At 41.5% G+C, this 25,473-nt stretch overlaps 1 protein-coding gene across 4 annotated transcripts in view; it reads left to right on the top strand.

Moving 5' to 3' along the window:
• The window catches only part of IL1RL1 (interleukin 1 receptor like 1), a 108,202-nt gene that overhangs the window by 44,961 nt on the left and 37,768 nt on the right, over nucleotides 1-25,473 (top strand). For 2 of the 4 annotated variants that reach the window (XR_004959721.1, XM_036263341.1), the window contains exon 1: nucleotides 18,341-18,540. The exons of 1 other annotated variant lie outside the window; for it this stretch is intronic. The gene's annotated coding sequence lies outside the window, so the exon portion shown is untranslated. Of the gene's footprint in view, nucleotides 1-18,340; nucleotides 18,541-18,838; nucleotides 18,996-25,473 lie in introns of those variants that run through there. One more of the 4 variants, XM_036263342.1, reaches the window with a different exon arrangement.

Raw genomic sequence — 25,473 nt, 5'->3', positions numbered from 1 at the left:
AGACGTCAGCCAAGAACCTTGATATTTCTTAAATAATAGAACACCTTTATCTATTGAAATGTTTAGTTTAAAATTTTATTCTGCTGCTGTTTAAACATCAAGATAAAGGCTTAGTTACAGAATTAAGAATTATCCTACATTTAGGCCAAGGGTGCTATTCCTGGGCTGTGATCGGAGAGGACACTAAGAAGTGATTTCTTCTTTAAAGCAGCCTCGCTACATGAATCTCCACCATTAACTATGGTTCAAATCTGCCAAGTTTTCTTGTTGCTCCTATGGAGAAGTACATGTAATTACCAACTTAACTAATATAATCTATGCTCCAAAATTGTTAGTCTACAGTCATTTGGAAATAATGTGTTTAGGTTTGGAAAGGAACTCAGCAGTTATTAAGGATCTACTATTGCCAGACAATGTGCTAGAATTTCTTACATTATTATCATATTTATACCATCTGGCAACTTGGTATCATTTCTTTGTTACAAATGAGGCATTTGTGACTTGTATTAGAATTTAGGTGGCTTCCTCTAGGTCATGCAGATCCTTGGTGGTACAGTGGTCCTTGGCAGAAAAGGAAAAGTAAAAGGCAGGAATCAGATACTTTGAGGAAAGAACTCTGGCTCAGTAGCATTGTTGGGTCTGTCCCTGAATTTGTTACAAACTAGCTGCATGGCCTTGGATATAGCCTGTAGCATTGTCAGTCATTGTCAGTGAGAGAGTTGGGTTAGATATTCTTTAAATTATCTTTTTTTTTTTCTTCTTCTGGATTTCTACCTGGTTTCCTCAACCATTGACTTCTACTCAGTATTTTCAATTCCAGATGATAAAACCTATTTCACCAAGGAAGTTATTTGATGGTCCTTTAGCTTGGTTTCTGAAATCGCAGCACTGTCTTTTTGGCAGGTTTGAAACTGCTAGAAATCTCCTGTTTCATCCTCCCAGATGTCTTTCACTGTCGAGGATGGTGCCGAGGACGGGCTCTCTCAGCTCATGTCGGGGGTCTTGGTGCCAGAGACACAGGGTTTTCTCTCTGGAAAGTTAGCTCCTTTATTCAGCAGCTGAACATGAAATGTTTTTCCAATCTTTATCAATTTGGTAAATTTATAAAAATGCATTTTGATACAACTCAAAACATTCATATACATTTATGAGTCACTTGCATTTTAAAAAATATTCTCAATTTTACTAATTATTTTAAAATTATTCTGTTTTTACTGACTGGTAAGGTCTTTTACTATATTAAGGATATTAAAGACAGACACATACAAGGAACCTTTAATTTTTTCCAGGTTTCATCTTTCTTTTAAGTATTTATTATTGTTTTTTAGTTTTGAACATTTATTTATTCAGATTGAAGATGAGAAACAGTAACATCTTTCATCCCCAAATGTCTCATATTTGGAGAGATACTGCTATTCCCAAGGTTCTAGTGACATACAAAATTTTTTAAATGTATGTAGTAGTAGCTATATATTTTCTTTAGCACTTTCTCATGCATTTTATCATGGTTATCATGTCTTCATGAATATAAGAATTGTCTTTTATTTCATATTTTCTTTTAATATAGAATACAGAACATGCATAGTAAGTGTTTATTAAGTAAATAAGCAGAAGGTACATGACAAACACTTGTCTTATTTGCATATTTTCTCAGGTGTCATCTCAGCAGTGATAGAATAACTAGGATCCCTGGTCATCTCTGGTCTTGGCCAAAGTGGGCTTGGGCAGCCTGGAACGGAGGCGGTCGACCACTGCTACTCAGGTTTAAATTACACTAGGAAACTGAAAACCAGTGTGTAAAATGCTTCCAGAAGATTATGGAAGGAGGAATTTCCCACAATGAGAAACAATGGACCTCACATGCCGTTACTGAAGCATATATTATGCCCAAATTTCTTGTTCTCGGGTCTTAAAAATAAGGGATTCTTTGTCTGAATTAGGTCATTTTGCCCGGAACGAGAAGAAATGTGGAATAAGCACGTATGTTCGTAGGATGTGCGCACACACACAGTCTAGCTTCAGGCAGTACTGCATCTGCTCACGCCCAGCCCTGCCGAGGCTCCCTGCCCCCCGCGCCGCGTGTCAGACGTGCCTTCCGCGGAGATCCTGGCCGGGCCTTGCACTGCAGTTCCTTTACGCAATCAGTATCTCTTCAGTGATTCAAATAGTAAGAGATAGAAATCTTTATGCTTACCCACACAGTTAGCAATTCCGGTTTTCTGCACTTCATCATGTACATTCTGATTTCTATCTGATATTATTTCTTTTTGTTTGGAGGACTTACATTTAAAATGTCTGGCATTGATGAACTTATTTTTCAGCTGTTTTATGTCTGAAAAAGTATTTCACATTCATTTTTAACAATATTTTTGAATAACTAGGATCCCTGGTTATCTCTAAAGTGACTTTTTCTATCAATTCTTCAAAAATTTCATTCCATTGTCTTTTTGCTTGCATTGTTTCTGATGAGAAATCTAATAGAACATTTGCCTTTATTGTTTGTAATAACATGATCTCCCCCACCCCCCCATGGCTTGTCAGTGTTTCTCCTTATCATTGATTTTGAGCAATTTAATTGGGATGTACCTTGAGATCGTGTTCTTCTTGTCTTTAATGCCTGAGTGTCACAGCTCCTTGGACCTGCGGCTTTTATAACATTCATCAAATTTGCTACACTTGGTGTCATTATTTCTTTAAATAACATTTTCCCCGTGTCCCCTTTCTAGCTACTCTCCTTTGCAGATTCAAATGACCACTTATATTAGGTGACAAAAATTCCCCACAAGTCACTAATGCTCTATTTTTTATGGTTTATTTTCTTTCTGTGTTTCATTTTGCATAATCGCTATTCTCATACAACACATTTGTATTTCATCTGAGATATTTCAGTTTTTATCTCTTTGAGTTCTCTTTGAGGCTCCTCATATCTACCATGTCTCTGCTTAACACATTTCATCTTTCATATTGCTTTTTGAACACATGGAATCTAAATGTAATAGCTGCTTTAATGTATTTTTTCCTATTAATTCTAGCATCTTTGTTAATTCTGGGTCAGTTTTCATTGATTGACTTTTCTTTTTATTAAGGGTAGTATTTTCCAGCTCCTTTGCCTGCTTGAAAATTTTTGCCTGAATGGTGGACAATGTAAATTTTGGGATAATTTTGTATTCCTTGTACTCTTCTTTGGCTGTGCTCTGGGTCACTGCTAAGTCGAACTGATGCAGCTTGATCCTTTGGGCCTTCTTATTAAGTTATATGTAACCAGACCAGCAGTTATTCTACTGTGGAGACAGCCTTTCTTAGCAGCTTATTTGATGACTCATGAACTACGTCGTTTTTCATTCTAGATGGTAGGAATAGGTACCACTCCCAGCTCTGCGTGAGCTGTGAAGATTACTCCAGCTACCTTTTGGGGGCACTTTCCTTGGCTTCAGATGATTTCCTCACAGCAGGAGCTAATCAAGGCTCACTGAGTGATTAAAGGACCTCTGCGGGTCTCTGTGCAGTGCTCTGCTCATTGGTGTTCGGCGCTCCGGACTACAGCTACTGCGGCCTCCTAGACCTTCAGCTCCGCCTGCTCGGCTCGGGCAACCGCTGGGCTCCGTCTCACTCCTTCTCGGGGCGCCAGAGCTCCGCAACGTCCCAGCAGCGGGCTGGGCAACTGGGGCTTGTCGCGTCTGCCTCCCTTCTCTCAGTCCATTGCCGTCCCTACCCGGTGTCAGTACCTTGAGAGTTGTTTCATGTGTTTTGTCTAGTTTTCTCTTGTTTTAGGCACGAGGCAAATCTTGGCCCTGTTATTCATCTTGACTGGAAGTGGAATTCACAACGTGTGCTCTTGAAACACTATGTTGCAGACAGTTCCTGTTTCTTTAAACATTATTACTCTATATCACTTAAAAAATTTTTCTTGTTTATTAATTTATTTTTGTTACAGATGTTTCTCCTCATCCCCTCCCTCCCCCGAAGATACCTCCCTTGCCACCTCCTACCAAGCATTGTTGTCTATGTCCATTGGCTATGCATACATGCATATAAATTCTTTGGTTTATCTCATCCCCCCCACACACACCTCTGAGGTGTGTCAGTCTGAACTGTACTCCTTTCTATGTCTCTGAGTCTGTTTTATTCATCATGTTTTTTTGGTCACTATATTCCACAAATAAGTGAGATCATGTGGTATTTGTCTTTTCTCTGATTGGCTTATTTCATTTAGCATGATACTCTCCAGGTCCCTCCATGTCATCTCAAAGGATACAAGATCTTTCTTTCTTAAAGCTGCATAGTACTCCATTGTGTATATGTACCACAGCTTTTTTATCCACTCATCTACTGATGGACACTTGGGATGTTTCCAGATCTTAGCTATTGTAATAGTGCTGCTATGAACATAGGGGTGCATATATTCTTTCTGATTGGTGTTTCGGGCTTCTTAGAATATATTCCTAGAAGTGGGATCACTGGGTAAAATGGCAGTTCAATTTTTAATTATTTGAGTAAACACTGTATTGTTTTTCACAGTGGCTGCTTCAGTCTGCATTCCCACCAGCAGTGCACTAGAGTCCCCTTTTCTCCACACCCTCGCCAGCACTTGTTGTTTGATGATTTGTTGATGGCGGCCATTCTGGCAGGTGTGAGGTGATAACTCATAGATGTTTTAATTTGCATCTCTCTGATGATTAGTGATGTTGAGCATCTTTTCATATGTCTCTTGGCCATTTGTATGTCCTTCCTGGAGATGTCTTTCTGGTGTCTTTTTAGTTCCTCTGCCCATTTTTTAATTGGGTTCTTTGTCTTCCTTCTGTTGAGTTGTATGAGCACTCTATATATTTCGGAAATTAACCCCTTATCTGATGTATTATTGGCAATTATGCTCTCCTATATAGTGGGTTCCCTTTTCATTTTGATGGTTGTTTCTTTTGCTGTGCAGAAGCTTTTTAGTTTGATGTAGTCCCATGTATTACTTTTTTCCCCTTTGTTTCTCTTGCCTTAGGTATTGTATCAGTGAAAATTCTGCTGCGTGTAATGTCTAAAATTTTTCGCCTACATTTTCTTCTAGGATTTTTATAGATTCACAAGTAACATTTAAATCTTTTTTTTTTTTCCTCACCCAAGGACATTTTTGCACTTATCTTCAGATAAGTGGGGAAGAGAGAGAGAAAAACATTGACGTGAGAGAGACACATTGACTGGTTGGCACCCACCTGACCCCAACCGGGGCTGGGACAAACTGCAACCAAGGTACAAGCCTGTAGTGGGAACTGAACCTATGTCACTCTGGTTTGTGGGCCAACACTTTAACTACTGAGCCAAACTGGCTAGGGTACACATTTAAATATTTTATCCATTTTGAGTTTATTCTTCTGTATGGTGTAAGTGGGTGGTCTAGTTTCATTTTTTTCATGTTGCTGTCCCATTTTCCCAACACCATTTATTAAAGAGGTTGTCTTTACTCTATTGGATGTTCTTGCCACCTTTGTCAAATATTAATTGAGGATAATGACTTGGGTTTATTTCCAGGTTCTATGCTCTGTTCCATTGATTGATATGCCAGTAGCAGGCTGTTTTGATTACAATGGCTTTGTAGTATAACCTAATGTCCAGAATTGTGATCCCCCCTACTTTGCTCTCTGTTTTCAAGATTGCTGTGCTTATTTGGGGTCTTTTTCGGTTCCATATGAACTTTTGAAGTATTTGTTCTAGTTCTGTGAAATACGTTATTGGTATTTTAATGGGGATTGCATTGAATCTATAGATTGCTTTGGGTACTATGGACATTTTAATGATAATTCTTTCAATCAATGAACAAGGTATATGCTTCCATTTTTTATATCTTTCTCTATTTCTTTTCTCAATGACCTGTAGTTTTCTGCAAATAAATCCTTTACTTCCTTGGTTAAGTTTATTCCTAGGTATCTTAATTTTTTTTGCCACAATGATAAATGGGATTTATTTTTTCAGTTGCTCTTTCTCTGAGTTCACTATTGGTATATAAGAATGTCATCGATTTCTTGATGTTAATTTTATTCTGCTACTTTGCCAAATTTGTTTATTAAATTTAGTAAATTTTTGATGGAGTCTCTAGGGTTTTTTTAATGTACAATATGATATCATCTGCAAATAATGACAGTTTCACTTCCTCCTTTCCAATTTGGATCCCTTTTATTTTATTTTTTCTTGTCTATATGCTGTGGCTAAGACTTTCAGTACCATGTTAGATAAGAGTAAGGAAACGTTTTTAGTTTTTGCCCATTGAGTATGATGTTGGCTGTAGGTCTTTCATATATGGCCTTTATTATGTCGAGATATGATCCCTTATTCCCAGATTGCTGAGCATTTTTATCAGAAATGGTTGCTGGATTTTGTCGAATGCTTTTTCACCGTCTATTGATATGATCACATGGTTTTTGTTCTTCATTTTGTTTATGCGGTGTATCACATTTATTGATTTGCGAATATTGTACCAGCCTTGCATCCTTGGTTTGAATCCCACTTGGTCATGGTGAATAATTTTTTAAATGTATTGTTGGATTCAATTTGCTAATATTTTGTTAAGGATTTTGGCGTCTATGTTCATCATGGATATTAGCCTGTAGTTTTTTCTTTGTAGTGTCTTTATCTGGTTTTGGAATTAGAATTATGCTGGCCTCATAAAATGAGTTAGAAAGTCTTCTCTTTTTATGAATTTTTTTGAAATAGTTTGAGGAGAATGGGTATTAGTTCTTCTTTAAATGTTCAGTAAAACTCCCCCATGAAGAGCTGTTTGGGCCTGGGCTTTCATTTGCTAGAAGATTCTTGATTATATCTTCAATTTCCTCAGTTGTTATTGGTCTGTTCAAGTTTTTTATCTCTTCTTGGGTTCAGTTTTGGGAGACTAAGTGTTTCTAGAATTTTGTCCATTTCACCTAGACTGTCTAATTTGTTGGCATATAATTGTTCATAGTATTTGTTAACAATCCTTTGTATTTCTGTGGTGTCATTTGTTACTTCTCCTCTTTCATTTCTGATTTTGTTTATTTGGGTTCTCTCTCTTTGTTTCTTGGTGAGTCTAGCTAAGTTTCTATCAACCTTGTTTATCTTTTCAAAGAAACAGCTCTTTGTTTCATTGATCTTTTGAATTGTTTTTTTAGTCTCTATGCTGTTTATTTGTGCTCTGTTCTTTACTATTTCTTTCCTTCAACTTGCTCTGGGTTTATCTTTCTGTTTGCTTTCTAGTTCTTTAAGTTGTGAGGTTAGATAGTCTATTAGAAATTTTTCTTATTTCTTGAGGTAGGCCTGTAGTGCTATGAACTTCCCTCTCAGAACTGCTTTCGCTGCATCCCATAGATTTTGTGTTGTTCTGTGTTCATTTTCATTGGTTCCCAGGAAGTTTTAAATTTCTTCTTTATCTTCTTGGTAACCCATTCATTGTTTGATAACACGCTCTTTAGCCTTCATGTGTTTATATGTTTTTGCATGTTTTTGTTGTAATTGATTTCTAGTTTCATGCCATTGTGATCTGAGAAGATGCTTGATATGATTTCAATCTTCTTGAACTTGTAGAGACTTAGTTTGTGCCCTTACATGTGGTCTATCCTTGAGACTGTCCCATGTGCATTTGAGAAGAATGTGACTTCTGCAGTTTTGGAATGTAATTCTCTATAGATATTTATTAAATCCATTTGATCTAGTTAATAATTTAGAGTCTCTGTATCTTTGTTAATTTTTTGTCTAGAGGATCTATCCAGTGATGTCAGTGGGTGTTGAAGTCTTCTGCTATGATTGTATTGCAGTCAATTTCTCCTTTGAACTCATCCAGAAGTTTTTTTAATATATTTTGGTGCTCTTATGTTGGGTGCATACATGTTTACCAAGGTTATATCTTCCTGTTGGATAGATCCTTTCAATATTATGTAGTGGCCGTCTTCGTCTCTAGTTATGGCCTTCATTTTGAAGTCTATTTTATCAAATATGAATATGGCTACCTCAGCTTTTTTTTCCTTTCTATTTACTTGGAAGATTTTTTTTTTTCATCCCTTCACTTTCAACCAATGCGAGTTTTTTTTTGTGTGAGGTGGGTCTCCTATAAACAACATGTATATGAGTCATGCTTTCTTATCCAATCAGCTACTCTGTGTCTTTTGATTGGGCTATTTAAGCTATTTACATTTAAGGTTATTATTGATATGTAAGTATTTATTGACATTTTTGTCTATTGTGGTTATATTTTTCTTCCTATTTCTTTTACTAATTACAGCAGTCCTTTTAACTTTCTTGCAGTGCTGATTTGGTGCTAATATATTCCCTTAGCCTTCACCCCCCCCTCCCCCTTTTTTTTGGTCTGGGAAGCTTTTTATTTCACCTTCTAATTACTAGACAGAGTAGTCTTGGATTCAGATCCTTGTTTTTCATGACCTTAATTACTTCATGCCATTCCCTTCTGGCCTGTAGTATTTCTGTTGAGAAATCAGCTTATAGCCTTATGGGGGTTAATTTGTTAGTTACCTGTTGCTTATCTCTTGCTACCTTTAGGATTCTCTCTTTGTCTTTAAGTTTTGGCATTTTAATTATTTTGTGCCTTGGTGTGTGCTTGTTTAAGTTCTTCTTACTTAGAACTCTCTGTGCTTCTTGTACTTGTATTCATTTTTTCTTCACTAAGTTAGGAAAGTTATCTGTTACTATTTCTTCAAATATATTCTGTAACCCTTGCTCATTTTCTTCTTCTTCTGGAACTCTTATGATGCAGATGTTGTTACATTTGCAGTTGTCCCACAGTTCTCTTAGTCTGTCTTCCTGTTTTTAAATTGTTTTTTCTTTCTGGTTCTCTGATTGAGTGATTTTTTTCTACCCTTTCTTATAATTCACTGATCCAGTCCTCAGCTTTCTCTACTCTGCTGGTTATTCCTTCCAATGTGTTCTCTATTTCTGCTGTTATTCTTCATTTGCACTTGGTTGGCTTTCAAAACTTCTATACTCATGCTGTTGAGCTTCCTCATGAGTATCATTCTGAACTCTTCCTCTGATATCTTGCTCAATTCCCTTTCATTTATTTCATTTTCTGTAGAATTCTCTTCCTTTTTCATTTGGGATTTGTTTCTTTGTTTCACCATTTTGACAGTCAGTTGGTTTTGGAGCCTGCGAAATATTCCCTGTTGGTGTTGGTTTTCCATTGATTATGGTTCCCTCTACTGCAGCGGTTCTCAAGCTATAGGTCATAACCCCTTTGGGGGTCGAACAACCTCTTTCACAGGGGTCACCTAAGACCTTCAGAAAACATATTTCTGATGGTCTTAGGAACTGAGACACTACTCCTCTATCCGTCTCCAGGCAGGTCTGCCCACATGCAGATACTCCCACATACAACATAAGGAACTGTATTAAAGGGTCACAGGATTAGGAAGATTGAGAACCACTGCTCTACTGGGTTTGGATGAGTGTGAGAGGACACATATTAAACACCACTGTCAAGTCTTACTTTTCTGAGTAGATTTGTAAGCCCAGGAAAGGCTCAGTTATCTTTTAGCTTTTTGCCTGAAGGCTATTAGTCTCAGTTACTTGATGAGCCTTAGGTGTAGCCTTCAACTAAATGAAAAAATCCTTCGGGTGTTCAGGGTAAGATGATTTCCAGAGGGTGGGGCAGATGCTTGTTGACTGTCAATGAGCCTTAATTTGCATTTCTGTGGTCTGGCTGGGTGGTGTTAAATTCCTGAGGGAGGGGTTGTTGCTTCTCCCTGGGGCTCTGGGAAGGGACTCTTTGAGTAATATGTCTACTGTCCTGTGAGTGATTGATTCAGCAAAAAACTCCCACTGCTTCCCAGCTCCCCAAGCTCTCAAGTCTCCCCACACAGTGTCAGTCCAGTCTGCCCGCCCTCTGTCGGAGCCCAAGGTGAGTGGCTGTAGCTAATTTAGTGCTCTGTTCCAGCCCTCTGTGCTGTGGAGCCAACTTGGGATTCTAACCCTGAGGGAGCTGCTCACAGCTAAAACAGCTGCTGTCTGTGGGCTCCCAGCCTGCCCTCTCATGATTCCACAGTTCCTACCAGGCATGGTTTCATGTCCTCTTTCTGACCGAGGTTATATGTGTCCTCTCCAATCCAGCTGCTTTCCTGTTGGTTTTTCCTGATGATTTGTCTTTATTTTAGTTATAATTTCAGTTTGGTCCTGGGAAATGGTCTGTGTAGATTTCATCCACTCTGTCACTGTTTTGGAATGTCTTTACTCTATATCACTTTGATGACTATAGAGTATTTTATTAGTTTGAAGTGCCATAAATTATTTATTTAATTAATTGTTTAATATGTATTTAGCTTTTATTTTTCACTATTACCAATGACCTTATCTATGAGAAGCTGAATAGTTTTGAACATCCATGATTTCCTTAGATATAATGAAAGATATAACAGAAGAGGAATTACCAAGTTAAAGGTATTTTAATTCAAATTTCCAAATTATTCTCTAAAAACATTGAACCAGCTCATATAGCCATTATTTTCCTATACTTTTTGCCAGTATTGGGTATTATAACTTTGTAAAGCTTTTATTATTATTGATTCTAATTTGTATTTCTTGATTACATTTGATGCATAACATTTTTAATTAGCTTATTGAAAATTTATGTGCCCTCTTTTAATTTGCCTGTTTATATCTTTTGCCTATTTTACTTTTCCTGTTTTGTTTTGTTTTTATCCTCACCTGAGGATGTTTCTGCATTTATCTTCAGATAGAGCGGGAGCAGAGAGAGGAAGAAGGAGAGAGAGAGACAATGACGTGAGAGAGACACATCGAGTGGCTGCCACCCACACGACCCCAACCGGGGCCGGGAACAAACTGCAACTGTGGTACGTGCCCTTAGTGGGAACCAAACCCAGGACTCTCTGATCTGCAGACTGATACTCTAACTGCTGAGCCAAACTGGCCAGGGCACTTTTTCTGTTAGTAATGTATGATGTAGATTTGTATAGAAAGTATATATTGTATATGTGTGTATATGTATATAAGCTATATATAAATAAATATATGCTATATTTTAAGTATTTTTCCAAGTTTTTTCTTGATATTTATATTATATTCAGATGTAATGAAGTTGATTTCGTTTTTGCCATACTGTTTCTACCTATATAGCTTTTTTTAGAAAGCCAATATTAATCCCAAATCATAAACAGATAAATGTTTTATTCTATTTGTTTACAGCTTTATTTTTCTTACTTTTAAAATCTAATTCACTTAGAATTTAATTTTTTCATCAATTAAACTTGATTTTTCAACTGCTTTAATATATTTTATAATGCTTATATTAAAACTTCCATAAGATCTATATAAATTTAAAATGGTTTCACCACCATTTATGTAAAACCTATTCTTTCCCCCAGGTTTGATATGCTTTTAAAAATCATGTTATGATAAATTCTTATGAATGTTTGCATCTGTTTCTAGATTGTCTATTCTGCACCATTAATCAGTTTGTGTCCTGTGGCTGTTTCATATTATTTTAATCACAATGACTGAAACTTAACTGGATTATAGTAGGTCCCGAAGAGAATGTTTAGAAGGCAAAATCACCCATTTTCTTCACCTCTTACTATTTTTCACATTTCCCTGGCTGGTCTGAGGTGTCCCTGGAAAGTTGAGAGCAGTACAGATGCTGGGTTACAGGCCAGGGTTTACATTCGTGGCACCCAGGTTCAAATCCCAGCCCCAGTGGCCAGCAGGGGGCCCCGTACATTTATTCACTTGTCCACAGCCCCGTGTTCTCATCTGGAAAGTGGGGCTGACAAGGTCCCTGCCTTCAACACTTACAGTGATGATGATGATGATGGTGATGGTGGTGGTGGTGATAGTGGTGCTGGTGGTGGTGGGTGATGATAATGATGGTGACGGTGGTGGTGGTGGTGGTGATGGTGGTGATGATGGTGGTGGTGGTGGTGGTGGCACCAGTCCACAGCATACATGAGCACTCAATAAAAAGTTGGTTTTGCTATTTTTATTAAAATGACTTTGCTGCCTCAATATTCTGATGCTTGTACTTCAAACCTGAGGGTGGTCTCAGGTAGATATTATGTGCTACATATTAATAAGTACAACCAGCAAATAAATTGTTTTCTTCTAAAAATGTGTCATCAGTTAGGGAAGTTGATTTCAGGAGAATTAGACAGGATCTTGAAGAAAAACAGTTTTAAGTGGATGACTAATGTGACTTCCTGAAAATGCAACCTGTGGTCTCTGTGACCACTCTTCCATAGTCCTCTTTCATTCCTAAGTCTAAACTGTTTTGAGTTGCTTCAAAATATCTGGACTTGCCCTGGCCAGCTTGGCTCAGCAGTTAGAGTGCCATCCTGCAGTCCGGGTCCCGCTAAGGGCACGTACCTTGGTTGCAGTTTGTCCCGGCCCTGGTTGGGTCATGCTGGTGGCAATCACTCGATGTGTCCCTTTCACATCGATGTTTTTTTTTCTCTCTCTATTCCTCTCTCCCCCTCACACTCTATCTGAACAAAAAGTAGAAAAGTGTCTTTGGGTAAGGATAAAAAAAAAACATCTGGACTTGATCTCAGAAGATAATTTGTCATAAATATTTACAGGACTAGAGAATTTCAGCAAACGAAGATCATGTTTATATTCTTACCAGCCCCAGATAAAAGCATCTAGATTTATAGATTTTAGAAGACCTAGGGCCATGAAGGGGAAAAAATGACATTTATTTAAATAGGAGGAGAGAATGAGAATAATACCTATAGATCAGAATGTGAGGGATATGACTGAGACACAAGGGAATGAAAGCCACCGCAGGGGCAATACTGAGACTGCAACCTACAGATTAGAGACTCCTCTTATGTTCTCACTGTGGTAGAAGCCAAAGCGTTTGTTCGAGATTCCAGGGAACAAAGGTCATGCTAAGAGGAAGGCATCAAATCACAGTAAGACTATTTCTGATCCAAACAAAGGCTGTCTACCCATTCAGACCCTGCCCAAGGTTGAGCCCCAGCTCCTACCCACTCCCCTAACTAACCCTGGCCTTTCCTATTGCAACCTCTGACCTGCCTGCTGTGCTCCTGGTAGCCTCACTGTTCATGGCGACCTGCCCATGGCCACTCAGATGCTACTGCTCAGGAAGAACGTGAGAGGCAGCATGATGGATCGTTGTTTTCCATTATCAAACTAACTTGTTTCCTTTCGATGCAGGGCAAAGATCTGTTGAACCCATAGAATGATTGTGTAGAAGAGAAGCTACTTTATCTGATCAGACTAGGGGTGAGGTGCTTTTAAGAACTTTGAGACAATCTTTAAGAGGAAGTCTCCACTGATAACAAATCCTGGAGATGCAGCAGAAGCAGTTTCCTGATGACACAGAGAGCAAAAGGCTATTCAGTAAGAGCAGAAGTTGAATTTCTGACTACTTTTTAAGGAAAATAAAATGCAAAACACCCATGGAGATCAAGTTGTTTCATCCTAGCAAGGACTGTGACTTCTACCTCTTTGTTGATAGATCTATAAGGAAAATAGCTGTGGACATATTTTTGTCAACTACTAGTTACTTACTGCTAGGTAACAAGTTACAGTTTAGCTTACACAATAAGAGTGAGTATTATCTCACGTGTTTTCTGTGAGACCAGAATCTGAGTGCCTTAGCTGGGAGGTTCTGCTTCAAGGGCTTTTATGAAGTTGTGGTCCAGCTGTTGGCCAGAGGGAGCTGGGGGACTTGCCTCCACACCGGCTCAGGAGGCTTCTACACCTCCCCATGAGGAGCACACACAGGGCTGCTCACACCTGGCTTCGTGCAGAATGACAGGGAGGCCTAGATGGCAGCCACATGCTCTTTGTAATCTCATCTTAGAAGTGGTTTATCCCAGAGGTTTTGGATCACATAGACTTACCTGAAAGAATTTGGAAGAATACTGCACAAAGGGTGACCAAAGGGCAGCAGAGGTCACTGGAGGCCCTCTTGAAGGCTGCCACACCCCCTGAAGGTATCTTTTATTGGGGCCTAGCATCCCATTCTTTTGTTTAAATTACTCAAGTCTTGTTACTCCTTGAAACTTGTTAAAATGTGGAGAGATATAAATGTATTTTATAGAAACCAATGACTAAATATTTTCCATTATTATCTTTTGGTGGAGGGAACGTGTGTTTGTGTGTGTGTGTGTGTGTGTGTGGTGTGGTGTGAGATGCGAGGGAGAGTTAAACAGAATATAAAATTCAAGTTTTTCAGATAAGTTATTTCTTTTCTTCCAGTTTTTCATATGGCTTCAATATAATGCCTGTTCCTCATCTCTCAAGTCAAGCATCTCTGTAACTCTCAGCTAAGCAAAGAGCTTTTAAAACATTGGGATAAGAGTAGGAGGAAGGGAAAATTGAGCCTTCACAGTAGTTTTCATTTTTCGCGTCTGAGTGACGGGGAGAGTGCTGAAGCCAGGGTCTCTGACCCACGTGGGTACGTTGGGATGAGGAGGATGCTTACGGCAAATGCTCCAGCAAAGTCAGGAACAGCCAGGAAGCTCCTGAGGCAGAGCGATCCCTACCAGTTCCGGAGTGAGCGTCTGCACGAACCTGCTGTGGTGGGCCATAGAGCCGTACTGAAGTCTATCTTTGTCAAGTGTGACTGGGCGCAGGGTGAGGCAGAGACTTGCAAGGCTGGTCTTATATGTCAGTGACATTCCTGGTTATGCATTGGATTTGTTTAGTATTTTCTGAGTTAAAACACTTAATACAGTTTTCTTTATTTTATAGGTGCTGAGATTCATTTCTAAGCCATTAGAATTTGTATTTATAAGGCTTTAAGATTTTTTTTTAATGAAACTCTTGCTCATTGAAAGAGTAAAGCAGCAAGTCTCAAGAGTCAACCTATTCAGTGGGTTGCAGCAAGCAGGTCAGAGGGGGAGGGTGCGAGAAGGAGCAGGAGGGTGCTCATGGGGAGGTAAGGTGAACCAGGGAGATGCAGAGACAGGAATTTCCTATCTGTATCCTCAGCTTTTTTCTAAAAGGTGCACCTCCTTCCTGACTGCCTGGCACCTTGGTGGACTTGGGTGTGCGTCTGGGATGGGCGTGGGAGAGCAGCAGGAGGCTCCTGAGTGCCCAGGGAGGGAGGGTGGTGGCCAGAGAGGCAGTGGGGAGGGCGGAGAGCTCTGCTGGGTGGTTGGAGGCACGAGAGCTTCCACGTAATGTACAAATCTCTGGCTAATTATACCATATTTTAGCTAAGTGTACCATATTTTAGAACTGTTTGGTGTAACTGGATTTCTTGTGCAAACAGGAGAAGTAGCTGAGTTTGGGGTTTATGCGAATAAAACAGAGAGTGGACTTCTGGGCACAGACACCCGAGACAGGAAAGCTCGAGATGCTGAGCCCCAGGCCTTACTGAACATCTCGGGAGGGCTCTAAGTGGTCACGTGGACGTGGGACTGCATTGGGTCTGAACAAATTCTTAGTTCTCCAAAGCGCAATGAAGACAAGTTAACCTCTTGGTTTTGGAAATTCAGTAAGATTTTTGACATTATCAAAGCTCATTTTGGTTTGGATACAGAACTCACAAAGAAACACAAGCACATGCACACATGTGCAAATGTGTACACACACTATGCCCCCCCATCAACACACAAGTGCAAATGCACACCACGCCCCCCCCCCCCACACACACCCAACATACATTTTTCCTCTTCCTACAGCAGCAGTGTGTTGTTCCTATTTCAGATGAACAAATGTGGCCAATTTCCACCTTCCTTGCCTGTCATGAGATGTCACTTCTCAGGGCTCACATGGGATGTTCTGCTTCCACAGAGGAGAATCGCCTTTGTCGGTCTGGGGCACTTTTGTTTTGGAGAGTCAACTCCAGGGGGTACAATTATCTTTAGTGGGTGCAGTCAGAGGGCAAATGATGCTTGGGGGGGGCACTGTCAAAGATCTTTAGATGAAGGAGAGACCCAACAAGGCATGGGATGTGACCCTCCAGGCTTGCCCAGTCTCCCCCTGCCAGCTGGCCAGTCGGGCACATCAGTAGGAGTCTTTGAATTACATTTTTCAGAGCCTTCCCGATAGAGAGATTATTAAAGAAAAACTTCCTGAAGTTTCCCGTGGCTGCTGAGGCCCCTCATCTTCCTTCAAATGTTACCTTCTTTACTACTAACCCTGATGGACCTTCACAGATGTTGGCCTCCTTAAACTTCACCACATGTCTTGAACTATTTACAGAAACATTGAAAATGTCAATAGTCATCTTGATAACTATCGAGTACGTAAATGACAATGCTGAGAGACTCTTTGAAAGATAAGTTCCACAGCTGACTTGGCCCAGGTTTTAAATACTGCTCTCAATACAGTCATGTGATGATAAAGAAAATCGAGAGCTCTACAGTTAGGGTAGAAGAACCTAGCTCAACCATGTCGGAAAGATTTTAAAAATCTGCTCTTGAATAAAGACTGCTTTATAGTCTTTCAATTCTTTTAAAATGTTGAGATTGTTGCAAATACCTAATTTAAACTAAATTTTTCAGATTTGTAAACTGCTACTCCCCTCCCCTTATTCATGAGTTTAAGTTGCTTGAGGCAGGAATGAGTCCTATACTTCCCTTGTCCCGCACAGTGCCTGACACAATGTTGGACGTGTCACTGACACTGTCCAGTTCATTGTTTAAATATATTTCTTCAGTTCTCTGACAGTGGAGAAGAAATGATAGATAACTGCATGTAAAATATCCATTCCATAGAAATCATAGAGTAGATAGATTCTGCTGTAGACTTTCATCTTTTATGTTTAGGGACCGTTGGTAAGGAGCAGAGATGACTTGGCCTTCTTAATCTTGATGCAAATATTAATAAAAATAAATACTGAAGTTTATAGGTGCAATTGTGGTTGAATATATGAAAGGTAAAAAAAAATCAGTATTCATTAATATTGTTGACCCCTGGCATAGATTTTTTATTTAATATTGATAACATTACCTTTTGCGTAACAGATTTAGAGAGGAGAGGGATTTGCCCAAAGTCCATGGCTCATAAGAGGAGGCCTGTCTACAGCTCACGCACTACTGTATTAGCGAGTTCGTATGGCACGTCCTGGATATTCGTAAGTCACCGACATTTCGAAAAAATTACATAGATAATTCAATTTGGTTCATCCAGAAATTTTTTTTTTTTTTTTATCCTTGCCCGAGGACATTTTTGCATTTATCTTCAGATAGAGCATGAGAGAGAGGAAGGAAGAGAGAGAGAGAAACATTGATGTGAGAGAGACACATCAAATGGCTGCCACCCACACGACCCAACCGGGGCCAGGGACAAACTGCAACAGAGGTACGTGCCCTTGCAGGAACCAAACCCGGGACTCTCTGGTCCCCAGGCCAACACTCATGGCTGAGCCAAACCAATCAGAGCCAGAATTCTAATAATTGTAATATGTGTCCCTAAATGTGCATTATAACCACGTGATATGGGCCATCTGGTGACACGTGGGAGGGGCCCAGCTGTGGAGGGTTTGGGTTCTGGTGTCACCTTTACTGGCCATTACCTTTGGGAAAGGGAATTCGTTAGCCTCTTCGAGTCTCTGAGCAGTGTACACACAGCCCGGAACACGTTGAGCACCCAGTGTTGCATCAAAATGATCGGAGATGGAAGAAAGCATCAGCAGGCAAGATGCATTCAAGATGATGGGAGGGCTACAGCTGCTGGGCATGGTGCACTGATCTCAGGCTTGCCATGGCTTTTATTACGTTTAACAATTACATCTGAAGAGCAAGTGAGTAACTACATTAGCACCAACAATGCTTAGCAAATGGAGATTATTTTTATGTTAATATCTAACCTTTACTTACATGCCCACAAGCAATGCTTGGTAAGCAAATGGCTGTGTTAACATCTAACCTCTAACTATATGCACACAAATGATGCTAATCAAGCACTGACTAGTTCAAAGGCTATTATCTAATCTTTAAGGTTTGCTTACTCTATAGTGGAAACAAATGGGCCTCATGAACCTTTGAGACAATTCCAAGAATTTGTTTCAGGAACTGTTTGCAGTTTCTTGATCTGTATGACTCCTTTACAAGATCACACAGAAAACTCCTTGGCTGTCCTCCAGTCCTTAGGGATCCACCGACCCAGGTCTATCAGAGTTTTCACAACACTGGTTGAGACACCCGCAGTGGAACTAGGGGCAGAGACAGCAAGTTCCCCTCCTGGGCAGGAAGTTGCAGCGGCCAGCCAGCCGCTCTTGGTAGTGCGTGACCTGCCACCTACAGGGAGTCAGGGAGGTTTTACCAAGAAAGTCATTGTCAGGGGGCAAAACATGGTTAAGATGAAACATGATCATCTATTGAGATAATATTAAAATTGGGAGGATAGTTTCATCAAAGATCTTTCAGAGAGTGTGGTTAAACTGAAGTTGACATTCATGAAGAGTACAGTCTGTTGGATTTTATCTTATCGGTAACCTGGTTCCGTGTCCTCCCCGATAAGGAAAATGGGAAGCTTTGGAAGGCTAGCTACTGTCTATATCACAGAGCTCTCCATAGACTGGTTTGCAGAGTGACTGAACTCTGCTGGTGGAAGTGGAGGGGGAGAGCCAAGTGCCACCAGCCGATGGTAAGTGCCTTTGGGGTGTTTAAAAAATACTTTTATCTCAAAAGGACTGGGATTTTAAAACAAAAACTTAGGCTAAAGATAATAATTGCTATCGATCTTTTGCTTCTGAAGCACGCGCACACACACACACACACACACACGCACGCAGAGCATTCCCACTGGGACAGCCTCGTTAGAGACTGATGGGCCCTGCAGCCTGTCTGCACACCTGGAACACGGGTGTCAGGATTGGCAGCGTCTGCTGGGAGGCGAGGAAAGAAAGGCCTTGCGTGACGCCTGCAGAGTGTCCATGTTCCAGAATCACTCTTTCTGGAGTCCACTAAAACCCAGAAGCAGAGCCGGCTCGGGGTGGAGGACAGAACGGAGCTCGGGTGCACAGGCTGCTGGCCCAGGCCAGCAGTGCGGCTGTGAGGGAGCGGAGTCAGGACCCGCAGCCAGAAGGAGATGCAGCTCGGGTGAGAGTGTGGGCTGCGAGGAGGCGGGCTGACGGCCGGGCTTCGGGTGGGCTGGGAGGGGTGGGTCCTCGGGGGATGAGTGTCCCTGTGCCTGCTCTGGTCCCGGCTGTTTCTCTCTCGGGAGGCAGCGCAGCAGCCTGTGCAGAGTCTGAGACGGAGACGGCAGAGCTGCCCCAGAGCCTCGCCCACCAAGTGTCAGCCTTTCCTTCTCATTTCCTCCAGGAGCAGAGAAATGGGGGTCTGCTTACCCCCAGCTGCAGCAAGTCTTTATTCGATGCATAACTATTGGCAACTCTTCCAACCTCTTTACTCTCCTATTGCTTACCTGTAAAACCAGCATATTACTACTAATACCAAGCTCAGACGGCGGTTTCTACAGGCTAAATGCATGTAAAGGCAGTACCTAGCTGACAGCAAACATGGCAATGTCGGGCCTCATCACTGTCATTAGTTTTTCCCTTTCCTGCTGTGGGGACTCTTACTCTGTGCCCTGCAGACCGGCTGTGAGGCTGCGGATTTGAACTTGGCAGAATCAGTGGGACATCATGTGCTGTCTGGTTTTGAACAGGTCATTTAGAGGAAGCGACTGTTCCCAATCTGTGTTTTCCTAATCTGATGTTTCGATGTTTGGAGATGTGGACCAGCAGCTCAAGCAAACCTGGGGTGTCTTTGTGTCTTTAGTTTTCAGACACCTGCTTTTTCTGTAGGGAAACTCTTTGTATGAGTCCTTCAAAATATTTGTTTTAAGATTATAAGGGTCTGTATTTCTCTGGTCACCCCTCCACACTTTCAGTTTTGTGCCTGTAAAAGGGAAACAAGTGCAAAAGAGAGGCCGTCCAAGGTTTTGGGGTACACTGATATCCAAGGGAGAATGCACCCTAGTGGGTGAAACACAATACAGGAATCTCCCAGTGGTGGTGATGCCGAGACTGTGCAAGTGTGCACATCTGTGCGAGTGTGTGCAAGGAGCACGGTCATAGTTCAAGGTGGAGGGAAAGGTCCCTATTGTCTGCAACAAAACTCTGACAGCAGCCAAGTCCGGTTCCTAGAAAGAGGAAGGAAAAGTCTCAGCAGGCTGTCTGGATTCTAAACAGGGACCTTTAAGAGTGTTTTTTATTTTATTGAGGCAAAAAACCTTAACATGAGCTCTATTTAAATTTTTTTAAAAAGGTACAACTCAGTATTGTTAACTATAAACACATATTGTATAGCAGATCTCTAGAAATTATTAATTTTGCTTAACTGAAACTTTATGTCTCGTAAATACCACCTCCTGACCCTCTTCCCCCGAGCACCTGCCAACCACCATTCCATCCTCTGCTGTGAGTCTGGCTGTTTAGATGCCTTAGATAAATAGAATCATGCAGCACTTGTCCTTCTGTGACTGGCTCATTTCACTTAGTGTAATGTCCTCTAGGTTCAGGCTGAATATTATCCCCCTGTATATATTTACTACACCTTCTTAGCCACTCATTCATTTCTCAATGGACAGTTAGGTTGTTCATACATTTCAGCTATTGTGAACAGTGCTTCAGTGAACACGGGAGTGCTAATGTCTCTTTGAGATCCTGATTTCAATTCTTTTGGATAAATACCCAGGAGTTGGATTGCTGAATCATATGGTATTTCTCTTTTTAACTTGTTCAGGAATCTTCATACTGTTTTCCATAACCACTGTCCCGTTTTGCATTCCCACCAGCCATGTGCAGAGTTCCCTTTTCTCCACATTCTTGCCAGCACATGTTATCTTTGTTTCTCTGATAATAGCCATCCCGACAGGTGTGAGGTAGTATGACATTGTGGTTTTGATGGACATTTCTCTGATGATATGTGATGATGACCATTTTTCATATACCTATTGCCCATTTGTATATCTTCTTTGGAGAAATATCTATTGTAAAGTCTTTAGTTCATTTTAAAAGTTGAGTTAATATTTTTTATGCTATTGAGTTGTATGAGGTCCTTATATATTTTGGAAGTCAATACCTTATTAGATATATGGCTTATAAGTATTTTCTTCCATCCCATAGATTGCCTCTTTATTCTGCTGGTTTTTGTTTGTTTGTTTGTTTGTTTGTTTTTTGTGGTGCAGAAGCTTATTACTTTGATGTAGTTCCTCAAACACAGGGAGAATAGAGAAATGGGGTGATGAAGAGAACTTGGGTCAGGGGTTGGGAGGCTCCAGCTTGTCTGGGACAAGGTTGTCTTTAACACATGTGTAATAACACAGCAGCAGAGCAACATAATTATTGACTGAATGTCCGCCATGTGCCAGACCCTGAGCCAAGAGCTCTCCATCACAATGTCCTCTTGTCCTTGTGATAACTCTGAAGTAGGGGTGGAGCTCAGACCAGCTGGCTCAAAGCCTGTGCCCTCGACTACTGCTCCACACTGACGCTGGGGAGGGCCTGGCTCGTGACAGCAGAGCCCGAGCCCGAGCACGAGGAGGGTTGGCTGCCTCAGAGGACTAGGCTCTGGAGCCGTGCGTGGCTGGGCCTCAGGGGAAAAAGAACAGGGCTCTGATGCAAACATCCCAAACGGAGATGGTGTCCACTGAATGTCAGAGACTTGAAAAGAGCTTATGACCTCCTCCCAAGGTGGATGGATAACTTTGAGTTTTAACAACTGCAGACCTTATCCAAGACTACTGTGTCTTTTGACAACTTCCTTAAACATGATTTAAGTAGATGTTAAATGCCCATCCGAGCTCACTCTAAGCTGGGAATGAAGACTTTCCTACATCTTTTCTCAGAAACCTTGTAGTAAAAGTGATAAAAGGACTGAAGTTTGAGTCACTGTGCACTGGAATCTCCACCCTCTTAGCCCCACTGAGCACATCCGAGGCTCCAGGACGGCGGCTTATCCCTAAGGAAAGGTAACAGGATGGTGCCCACGCATCTGAGCTTCCTGGAATCCCTCCCTGCTTCTCACGCTCTCTGCCCATCTCCAGAACCACTCAGTGCTTTCTAGAGTCTTCTTTACCTGGGTCCTCAGTTGGTCAGAAAATACAGCCACTTGGTGCTGGAAGCTTGGCTTACTACACACTGGTATCTGGATGTCTCAGTGAATTGTCTGAGCAGTAATTGTAAACTTTAAATAAAGTCACAGGTCCCTTGGCTCCACATTCGGGAGGGACGCGCTTCCTTGGGCTCACCGATCTGCAGGAATGGTTAGCTCAGGCAAAGACAGACTGCAGTTGTGAATTCTCTCCTCTCAGCAGAACTCTGAAAGATTCTGGGTTGGAATATGCAAAGTTGCTTTATCTTCATTTCAGTAGTTTTGAGCATTGTTTCCTGGAAATTTAAGCATTTTACGTTCAACAAGTTTCTGTTAGGTTACTGCTGACTTAAACACCAACTTTCAAAAGCTATTAGAGGAGTTTCTTGTGAGAGGAATTTTCTATTAAATTAGCCTTCATGCAAAGTGATTAATCTTTTGAAAATGTGATCTATATTAAGCTTCATAAAACTAAGACATTCTTATATCATGGTGACCAAACATATCACTAGAGAGTAGACTTGCAGTGTTTGAGCAAATTAGAGGTTAAGCCAAACATTCTCCTTCGAGTTTCTCATTTTTTCCTATTCTGCAGTATATGCTTGTTGCTACTTTAATTCTCCCCCTTTTTTAGTCCATCAGAGATGGTTCGAGCCCAAGACCTCTGGGTCAGATCTCGGGCTTACTCACACACTGCCTATTTCTATTTTCACCTTTATAATTAAAGTATCATTAAAGCTAACTTTCCTATAAACAAAATAATTTGATTAAGTAAAAAGATGTTTGGAGAGGAATGGAATTCGCCTGCTATGCGACAATAGGCCATGCATTTGCATGTTCATTTAAAAAGTATTAATGAAGCCCTGGCCGGTTTGGCTCAGCGGTTAGAGCATCGGCCTGCGGTCCCGAGAGACCCGGGTTCGGTTCCCGCTAAGGGCATGTACCTCAGTTGCAGTTTGTCCCCGGCCCTGGTTGGTTGTGTGGGTGGCAACTACTCGATGTGTCCCTTTCACATCGATGTTTCTCTCTCTCTCTCTCTCTCTCTCTCTCCTTCCTACTCTATCTGAACAAAATATCCAAAAATGTCCTCGAGTGAGGATAAAAAAAAAAAAAAAGGTATTAATGAAGACTTTCCAGGGAATTGTAAGTGAACAAGACAGAAAATATATGTGCGATGCATAAAGTCAAGTATTTAGTGTGTTTGAGCTATGAAGCAGAAACCATGGAAAACACAGCACAGAGTAAAGGAATTTGGGAGCTGAAGAGGAATAGAGACCTCATTAAGCAGGGTGATGGAGTGAGCCAGACATGTGCACGCAGACGGAGGAAGAGAAGCCCAGAAAGAGCATTCAGCGGGTGCGGATGCTCTGGGGTGGGGACATGCTTGGGTGTTTGGGGAAGAGGGAGGAGGAAGGTGTCCAGGGAATGGAAAGAGGGCGGAGGGCTCAGAGGGCCTACACGAGAGCTGGGGCAGTGGCCGAGCACAAGGGCCTTTGTCCGTCACAGTGTTTGTCTTCACCGAGTAAAAGGGGAGGTTTGATAAGACGAGTGATTACAATGATCTTACTGCTTTCTGCTTTGGAAATAGTTTATAGGGGGGCAAGAGAAGAACCAGAGAGATCAATTTAAGACTATTGCAATAATCCAGGCAAGAGATGGTGGTGGCGTGGATCACTCCCTAGGGAGGCCGTGAAGAGTGGTCACGTGGTTGAGTTCTGAACGCAGGTGCGAAGCTGCTGAAACAGGACTGCTGGCAGGCTGGTGAGACGGGCTGGGGGGAAGAGGTGCAGGAACGCCTGCACGGGTGTCCATCTGTGCAGCCGCACAGGTGGAGTCGGCAGCCACCACCGTGGTAAGGGATATTGGAAGAGCAGGTTTTGGTGGGAAGAACAGGAATTTTGAGGAATCCAGGATACAGACAAATAGAAGTGTCATGTAGGCAGGTGAATGTCTGATTCTGAAGTTAAAAGAGAAGTCTGGCAGCAGACTTAACTCTGAGGGTGCAATCAACTTATGGATGATGTTTAAGCAGGACACTGATGACATCATACAGGGGATGGGTGCAAGCAGACAAGAAGAGAAATTCAAGAACTGAACAGTGAAGTGGTGGGGAAGAGGACAGGGAGAGCAGCCAGTGGGGTCTTGAAGAAAGACGGAGGAGAAATCGCTCAACTGTCACAGAGGCTGCTCAGAGTGTGAGCAGTCAGTGCTGAGGACTGGCCGGGCGTTAGCGGTCACGTGGACACAGTCGGCGGCATGGACTATGGCCCAGCACCATTGCATTCTTAACGAGTTACTAGCAAAATTAAAATGTCAAGAAACAAAAAATGCAGTGTTCCCAAAGTGGACTCAGATTTTATAAGGTTATTTGCAAAATAAACAAGCAAACGGACCAAACAAGAGAAAGAAACAAAGAAAAAAAGATTCTAAGTTAAAAACTTACTTTAACTCTCAGCACTTCTGCAGTGTTTTACATAGACAGGCATAAATTCATCTTTTAGGAAAAGAATATTTCTCCCCAGGGAAGTTTTATAGAGAAAACAAGACTTTGCTCTTTCGTACCTGGGCCTACTTTCACGTTTGAAGATTTTATATGTATAAATATGTATCTGCAGTCCTGATATGTCTCCTGAACTTTAGAAGCAAATGTCCTACTGACTTGGCGTCTCCATGTCTAACAGATACATCAAGCTGCGTATGTACAAATGATCTCATCTGACTCCAAAACCTGTTCCACGTCTAGTCTCCCCATCTCAGTCAATAGCAACCCCCTTTGTCCAGTTCCTTGGGCCAAAGGCTTGGAGTCATCTTTGATATCTCTTTTCCTCCCATACCTTATATCTTAGCCATCAAGAAATCCTGTCACCATTACCTCAATTCTATCCAAAGTCCAGCCTTTTCTCACCACCTGCTTCACACCCTGGTCCAGGTCACCGTCTTTCACCTGGACGATCACACAGCCAACGTGTCCTTCTCCTCCTCCCCTCGTCCCGCTTCAGAGTATTTGCGACACCGAGAGCTCTTGTTTGTCCTATGTCAGGCCAGGCCATCCCCAGGCTCAGAAATTTCCGTCTCACGGAGCAAAACTAAAGTTGCTCAAGAGACTCATGAGGCCCGGCATGATCTGGTCAGCAGATGTCTCTGCCACGTCTCCCTCCACTGAGGCCACAGGCCCTCTGCTGCTCCTCAGACATCCGAGGGACGTGCCTCCCCCTCAGTGCCTGTGCTGTGCTCTGGCTGGTTATTAAATGTCACCTTTCGAGTTAGCTTTCGAGTTAGTTTTCCCAGGTGACCTTCCTAAAATTACACCTTTCCAACTCTCCTTACTTTCCTCCTCTGCTCTCCTTTCCACTCTAAACTATCACCATCTAAATATTTTGTAGGTATCTTTAACTTCTTCTCTACTGGGATATCAATCGTACATGAACAGGTATTTTTGTCTTGGTTGTTCTGTCTGGTACATTGTTGTACCCCCAGTATC

Source organism: Molossus molossus, unplaced genomic scaffold (genome assembly GCF_014108415.1).
Source record: "Molossus molossus isolate mMolMol1 unplaced genomic scaffold, mMolMol1.p scaffold_m16_p_15, whole genome shotgun sequence".
NCBI classification, from domain to species: domain Eukaryota; kingdom Metazoa; phylum Chordata; class Mammalia; order Chiroptera; family Molossidae; genus Molossus; species Molossus molossus.
This window is presented reverse-complemented; position numbering and strand designations above follow the sequence as displayed.